Here is an 8,426-nt window from a genome sequence, read left to right as displayed (position 1 = left end):
ATCGACTGATGTGCAGGGGGTGAAATTTTTAGGGCCAGCCTCTAGTACGGGGCCCCACGTGGGTCCCAGACCTCTCATCCCACAGGGCTCACTCCAAATAGACAGTGCCACCCAGAAGAGTGTGGGGTTCACATACTTGGAGGTGGCAAAGCTGTCTGTGTGCAGGTTCTATAGGCTCTGGCTAGAGACCACTACGTCATCCTGCCTCTTGGTCCTGATGTTGACAGAGCACGCGCTAGCCTGTAACGGGGTTGGATAACAGTCTTGACCAGATCCCAGATCTCAGCACTCAGCACTGCCGACAGGTGGGCACACTGGGCTGGATAGAAGGCCACACTGGCCAGCTTGAAGAGCAGGTGAGTCTGCATCAGCTCCTCCACCTGGATGCGAGGGAACTTCACCTCTAGGCTGGTTGACCACAGGGGAATCTGGAAGGAGGAGAGGGAGGAGGTGATGGCGGGTGTGTTTGTAACAAGGAACATAGAATTCAGGCTTGAAGCCTAATGTGTTGAACATAGAACCCTGAGTTGGAGCATGCAATTTGGGACATTGAGATGGAAAATGGAATACAGAACCTAGAAGGCATAAAAATAGCTTTATAACTATATAGTGCTGTGCAGAGATTAATCTGGCTTCTAACAATAAGTGCCCGAGGCTCTGTGCCCTGATGCCCCTCCCGCTTCCTGCACCCCAGGCACTGGCCCACACCTGCTCCTGGATGATGCCGATGGGCCACTGGTGGTTCACTTGGAGTCACGACTGTATTTTCAAAGACATCTGATTCTGTAAAAGTGAAAGTGAGCATGGAGGCAAACGACATTTGCTGAATGTCTGCCGAGCGCCAGGTTTTCGTCATCTGTTCCAGGCTGGGTTTGCTACACAGCTGACTCTGAGCACAGATTTCAGCCCAAGAAGTTTACATGGGAGGAGATTTAAGGAAGCATGGTGAGGGAGTGAGAGGACAGCCAGCAGCGCATATGTTGAATGGACTAGTTACCCCAGGGTGGGGCTGGAGCTCATCAGTTGGGGGTCCTGCGAAAAGGTGGAAGAATGGCCCCTCAGAATCATCCCACCAAAGGGAATTTATCCACCAACACCCGTTGTCCCTCAGGGCCTGAGGGTTGCTCCCAGTGTACCACCTCCCTGCACTTGTGGTCTCCCAGGGCTGCCTCAGTGCCTGGCAGCCAGAGAAGCCCTCAGGCAGAGAGAGGCAGGAAGCCAGGTGCACGGAGGAGCTTTCTGTAGGTTCCTCAGACTGGGCAGGGTGGTAGAGGTAGCACATCAACCGTGTCCGCTAAGCTATCTCACTTATTTCTCACAATCTTCAGAGAGCAGTAGCTCCCCCATTTTGTAGGCAAAGAAAAGGATGCTCAAGAGTTAAAGCAGCTGGTGGAGAAAGTGCTGTTCTTGCACGAGGGCAAGGCTCCACAGCATGTCCGGTCCTACCCCACCCCCCCCCCACCCGTCTAGTGCAACGCCTGACCAGCGAGTGTTGAAGTGGCATCTGTTGAATGAATGAATGAGCTGTGGAAAGCACATGACCATAGGCGTAGCTACTGCTCTTCTATAAAACGAAGGTGGGACTTCCTTTCCTCCCAGAGCTGCTTTGAGGAATTAAGGAGATTGTGTAAGTAAAGTGTCCAGGGCTATGCCTGGCTCACAGTGGGATCTCCATGTGCATTATTCCCTTCCTCTGCCCCCTCTAAAGGGTAGTGAACCTTCGTGTCCAACTCAGCGACCACCTTTAGGGAGCTGCCCCCTAACCTCCAGATAAAGGGCTCCAGGAAATCTCCAGAACGTCTCTGCTGACTGCATCCAACTAGCCCTGAAGTCTGTTCAAATTTCCCCCTTGTTAACTCAAAAAAACAAAGCAGTAGCTTGCCCTACCTCCACGTTAGTCCAGAGAAGAATTCATTCTCTCAATCTCTCTCTATCTCTGACATGTTTCAGTCTCTCCTTGAAGAGCTGCTTACAATTTGGAGTGCCTTCTTTCATACTTCCCTTCACTCCTCAACCCCCTGCCGTCTGGTACCCCGACCCCACTTTGCTCTTGATAAGGTCCCTGGTGTTCAGAGATCATTTTTCTGAACAGCAGTTTTTGATGCTGTTGTCAATTCCCTCCTTTCTGAGCCTTAGTTTTCTCAATGGCATAGTAATTCCTACCTCACCAGATTATTCTGCTGACTAAATAACTCCTTCATTCAAGCATTCAGCAAACATTTACAAACACCTGTTTGTATGCAGACTTTCTGCTGGGTCTTGAGGACTCTGACTTTGGAGGTGTCCGCAATCTCCTGTGGGGGGCACAGATGCTATTATAACAAACGTGAAAGAGCCAGGCACTCCACCTGGTACATGGTGGACACTCAGTGAATGTGAGGCTCTGTCTCTTCTTTCTGCCTTCCCTGGGCCTCAGTTTCCTCAATCAGAAAATGGTAGTAAGAGGGATTTGGACTTGCTCTCTGAAATCCCCTCAAACTCTGATGGCCCAAAGCCCTGGCTCACCCTTCTCAAGCTTCTCTGTCCCTCCTGCTTTCTGAGCCCTTCCGTCTTGCTTTGAGCTCCTTGTGAGCCTGCGTGCAGTCAGGAGGCCCTGGAGGCTGAGCGTGGCACCCTCTGTGTCTGGACTTTCTGTGTCTGGCTGGCCCGACTGATGGGGGACCTGATGAGGGAATGTTGCTCCCCCAACCAGGACTGCCAGTGGCCTGAGGGGAAACACAGGTGCAGGTTAGAGACAGGAGGGACCAGAGCTCTCAGTGATGACAGTCCTGGCTCCCAGCTCTGCTGCTCTAGGCATCTACAACTCTCTGCCCTGAGTTTGTACCAGGCCCAGACCTCTTCTTTCTCCCCATGAATGGGCCTCTACATGGGGAGGATCAGTGGCATGGGAAGAACATGGGCGCCTTGAGTTGGTCAGATGTAGGACAGGTTTAGCTCTGCCAATGAGCAGCTGTGTGATCTTGGGCAAATCACTCATTTCTCTGAATTTCAATTTTGTCATGTGTAAATTAGAGATACTTTTATTCCTTCTCTCAGCAGTTATTTACTGGACACTTAATCTGAGCCATGGGCGGAAATACGGCAGTGACAAAATATAGATCTCTGCTCCCAGGTGATCATGTGCTGGTGGGGAGACAGACAATGAACAGTTATGTGTGTCAACCGGGGTAGTGCTGCCCTCAGGGGGTGTCTGGAAACGTTGGGGGTCACTAATGCCTCCTCACGAGCCGTGAGGATTAAGTGGGATAATGTACACAGTAGAGAGCCTTGGCCTGGCATATAGTAGGTGCTCAAAATATGCCTGTTGAATAAATGAACTAATAAAAGCAATTCTTTATGAGCCCTGATTACCAAAGAGTGAAACAGAGTTGGTAATCTTTACCTTGAAAAGTTGTTATAAAGATTTTAAACTTTGTTTAAATGAATGAATTTAATTTGATAAGTAGAGCTTACAACATGCCATACACTCTTCTTCTAAACCCTTTGCAAACATTAACTCATTAGTCTCATTACAGATAAGGAAACTGAGGCACAGAGTGGGAGATTAAGGGACTTGCCCGAGGCCACATAGTTTAGATGTGGCTGGATAGGAACGTGCCTGGCAAACAGTAGGAGCTCAATGGTTGCTTTACTGTAGGGCAGGGAGGTTTTAGGTTTGACATCCAGTGCGAGGCAGGGTGCTCTGGAAGGCTCCCATGCTGAGGGGTTGCTAGTGCCTGAGATCTGGGTGCAAATGAGTAGCTGAGGAGAGCTGGTGAGGGTGGAGTGCGGTGGGGAGGCAGGAAAGGGGCCGGACAGGAGGGCCCGGAGGGCAGGAGGAGGCAGTGAAACACTCCAGAGAACAACCTGGGGTCATAATGCTGAAAGCATTCCAGCAGCCTAGCCTCCAGGGCGGGTTTCCCCTTATGTAGCTGTGAACTTCCTCTGCCGTGCCTTGGCTTGTTAGAGGTCCCTGCTGGGCCAAGAGGCAGGACTAATTGGCCATCAAAGAGAGCAGCTGGGCCAGCGGGAGGCTTCCTTTGTGAGCCGTCTCCACCCCTCTGCCTTCTGTCCCCGCAAATCCTCTTCCAGCTCTTCCAGGACGGCTTCTATCAGGCTTCTCTGGTGACCCTGTCCCCCTGGTGGCTCAGAGCAACAGCCATGCCGTTCTACAGTCCGGGGTTTGAATCCCAGGTCTACCACTTGTTACAGGACGTGTGATCCTGGGCAATCACTTCACCCCAGTTTCTTCATCTGTGCAATGGGCCATGATAGTACCTACTCAGAGGGTGGTATGAGGATTAAATGAAGCGACCTACATTAAGTGCTTTGCCAAACACCCAGCTCAATACATGGCGACTGCAGTTACCACCTGAGGTGTTATATAGCTCTTATCCACCTGGAAGCGTGCAGACACCTACTGCGCACAGCTCTTTACAACTGACAAAGCCCCTTTGCCTCTCAGATGTTACAGTTAGTCCTCACAGCAGCCCCAGGTCAGCGAGGCAGAGCAGGACCAGTGACCCTACTTCATACATGTGGAAACTGAGGCCCAGAAGGGGAAGTGAATGACTTGCCTGAAGTCACATGGCCTGTCAGATGTGGAAGGAGGGTCTAAACCTGGGGAGTTTCTAACCCAAACCCATCGCTTATTCCACTTTAACCATGGAGAATACCAGCGACCCAGCAGCCCCCATTAGGAGGCCCATTATCTGCTTGATCTCCTGCCCGCACCCTGCTGGGGACTTGTGAGCGCCCACACTGCCTGGTTCCTGCTCTGGGGCAGGCCCTGTGCCATGCTGGGCCTTAGTTTCCTCCTCTGTGATGTGGGAACACTACACCCCTCCCTGCAGGCTTGGGAGTTTTTGCCGAGATGTGGCATGGAAGGGCCCAGAGCCAGGTGAGCGCCACAAATGGTATAATCCCAGTCTCCTCCTCACTTTCTTCCTGTTGGCCCAGGAACTGGAGGCTGTGAGGCTCATGCCCTTGTCTGTCGGTTCTTCGGAAACCTCGTCCTTGTCTGGTCTTCTGGAAAATCGTTTCTGGATGTGGTCTCCACACCCCAGCCTTTGGAAACAGGGACAGGGCAGAGTGACTGTGAAAGAAAAATAGAGATCCAAAGAGACTGGGGAGAAGAGGAGGGACTGTGGCTTCCTTCTCTTGGCAATGTCTCAATCCTGGGGCTGGCGTGTGCCTCCCAGGGGTGTGAGGAGCCAGCAAGACCCCACAGGCCCTCTCTTGCTGTCCCTGGGGACTCTGCCCCAGCTTACGCCAGCCCGGGCTCTGTTGGGGCCTGCCTCCCCTACCTCCCCTGCCTCCCTTGCATTCAGCTTTCCACCTCTCTCCTTGACCGTTGGCTTCTCTCTCCTAGTTGTTCTCACTCTGTATTCCTGCCCCTTTTCTCCTCCACCCCACCCCCACCCCTACTCACACTGTGCTGACCCTGTGGCTTTCTATCAGGCACCAACAGAGGAAGTCTGGGAGGCCATGCATCCAGCAAGGTCAGCCCTTGCTGATGTCAGGAGCAGAGGGTGGGGTTCTCCTCTAGTGTCCCTACCTCCTGGCCTCTGCCACCAGGACCATACTCATGAGAAGTTCTCTTAAGTCCTCGGGTCTCTGGTTAATAGAGAGACCTGGCTCCTTGGGGTCCAGCCAGGAACCCCCAGGGATGGCATGGTCTCCCTGTTCTTTGTCCTCTGCCTTGCCCCCTTATGCGAGCAGACTTTGCGGGAAAGGGAGGTGTCAGGCAGCACCCTTGCTATGCCCCAAACACCATCCCTGTACTCAGGTACAGTGACAGAATGCAGATATGAAAACAAAACTGGCTTAGAGAGGAATCCTAGACAGAGACGTGCGCACCAGGACTGTGCGAGCATATCCACTCAGAACTATGAACATTCAGGCACAGATGTGCACACCTGGAGGGAATAATTTTATACAGAGACACACACCTGTACACAAACAGATCGCTGTGTACCCACGGAAATAGACGTGCACTTATAAATGTTGACATGCGGAGAGGCACACATCCCCTGAGATTGTCATGCACACACACAGCTATGACATTTGCACTTAGACACAGATATACACCCAGTGAGGGACATTCCCACAGAAATTTTGTACAGATCCAGAGAGAGAGCTGGGTGTGTGCAAGTCTAGATGTCTATCCATAGAAATAGAGACACTTCTACACACGGAAGCGATGTGATTCACACGTATACCCAAAGGTAGGCGTGTATGCAAAGAAACAGATATGAATACACGGTGATGGGTGCCGTCACAAAGGGCATATTCACATTCAGAAACTGACAGTTACCCACAGAGACTAGTAGTGTACTCACTGCCTGATGTGTAAACCCTAAGATGGGTTCATGTACCCGAGGAAATGGCATGACCAGATGATGACACGGGAGCATCCAGAGACAGGAAAGTGTGCACAGTCACAGAAACAGGCAGGCATGGCAGCAACCCCCTGCCCCCAGACATACCCACAGCTCCCCGCCAGGGACAGCCCTTGTGTCCGTTAGCTCTGGGATGCTGCAGAGCCAGACATGGAGAGGAGGGTCATCTCAATGCCAAGAAACCCCCAGAAGTTTGAGAGTAGGTCCTCAGAACTCAGTGCCTAGGGCTCCTGTCCCATGAGCAGCTTGGGCACTCACTTACACACCACATGTTGTATGGACCCTGGCAGGCAGGCTGCAGGTGTCTTTGTTGCTTCTCTGCCACCTCCCCTGGGGACCAGGAGAGAAGGCTACTGATCGGAGGGAGGGGCAGCCAGGAAGGGGAGGCCCCACCCAGAGGTGCCATCAAGGAGAGATGGGTTGAAAAAGCGCAAGAAGACTTGAGGCCTGTGCAGGATTTGGAGCTCACACAAATGCAACGATTGGAGGGAAGGGTGCAGGAGCACTTGTGGATGGGGAGAGGGCTGTGCGATGGAAGAGTTCTGCTTCCTGGCTTGCCCTTTTGCTTTGTATGAGGGGTGGGGTCATCTGCAGGGGCAGGTGGGGACGCACTGTCTCTGGGAGACTGGTGACCATCTGGGATGTCGTCTGTGGAGAATCTGAGTGAGAGCCACCTTAGGAAACATGAAGAGGCAGGGTGGGAGGTGAGGACGGAGACCCTGAATGAGACTGGAAACCATGGACGAATGCCGTGCTGTCTATGTGGTAATAGGACTCTGCTCTGTAGTGCTCAGAGGTCAAGGGAGAATGTGGCCATCAGGGCTTGTCCAGCGGTTGTTTAATGAAATCTCCTGTCTCCTCAGACTGCCCAAGACAGCTGAACCTTTTGTTCAATCTGCCAGTCAAGCCCCACAGGTAAGCTGATGCCTCAGGCCTGACTATTCCTGATGCTCTTTGCTGAACACCTTCCAGGTGGCCTCCCATGCTGGCAGCAAAGGGCTCCCTGGGGACCTGACAAAAGGATGGGCCAGAGGCAACATGTGGTCTGGCAGATGTACGTCTGAGTTCCTCTGAGGTAAATAAAAATCATACTTGCTCCTATGCACTGAGCCAGGCACTGGCTAAGACGTCCCCCCATACATTATCTCGTCCAAGGCTCACAGCAAACTGCAGATGACTGCGTATTCCTGTTTCACAGTGAGGAGCCTGGGCCTCGGTTGCGTGACTTTCCCAGGTTCCCACAGCCTGGCAGCGAGTGGTGGAGCCAGGATTCAGACCTCATTGGTCACACCAGAGCCCAGGCTCCTCACTGGGAGGCAGAAAGGTGCCATGTTCACCTCAGATGCCCCGTGCCAGGTGTGCACTGTGAGCAGACGAGCTTTGGAAATGAGCATTGGGCTGAACGGAACCAAATAAGTCCCCAGGAGGAAATGGATCCTGTTTCCTTGTTGGACACACGGCCCTGGAGGGCATTTCTGCAGCTTAGCTCCTAACACAAGACCTGGCACACAGGGATGTTCAAGCAAGTTTTGGGGACTCAATAAAGGAGTGAACATTTAATATCCTTGGGCAGAATTTACACTATGCCCTGATCCATGATTGCATTAGGAGATGCACAATACAAGTTTCCAATTCTGTTATCCCTGCTGCATCCTTCCATGAAAAGGCTTTTCCCTTGTCCGCCATCCACTAACCTCCTTTGCTCTCCCTCTGAGCTAATCTAAGCATGTCTGAAGGATGCTTGTCCCACTCGCCCCACTAGAGGCCTCTTTCAACTCCCCCCTGGTGGGGAATGGGAAAAACCTATAGCGAGTGCCCACTCTGTGTTTTAGCGTATATTATCATGTTTCATTTCCACAGACCTATAGGCACGGCTGAATGGCCCCACTGGACAGATGAGTAAGACCAAGACCCAGAGGAGTTAGTTAACTTGTTCCAGGTTACCTGGCAAGTTACGGGCTGACCTGGATGCATTCCAGATCTACCTAGACCCCATACTCATGCCCCTTCTCCATCGCCAGATTCTCTTCCAGCCCCAGTTTGCTT

Source organism: Rousettus aegyptiacus, unplaced genomic scaffold (genome assembly GCF_014176215.1).
Source record: "Rousettus aegyptiacus isolate mRouAeg1 unplaced genomic scaffold, mRouAeg1.p scaffold_m13_p_1, whole genome shotgun sequence".
Classification (NCBI taxonomy): Eukaryota; Metazoa; Chordata; class Mammalia; order Chiroptera; family Pteropodidae; genus Rousettus; species Rousettus aegyptiacus.
Note: the sequence above shows the minus strand (reverse complement) of the source record.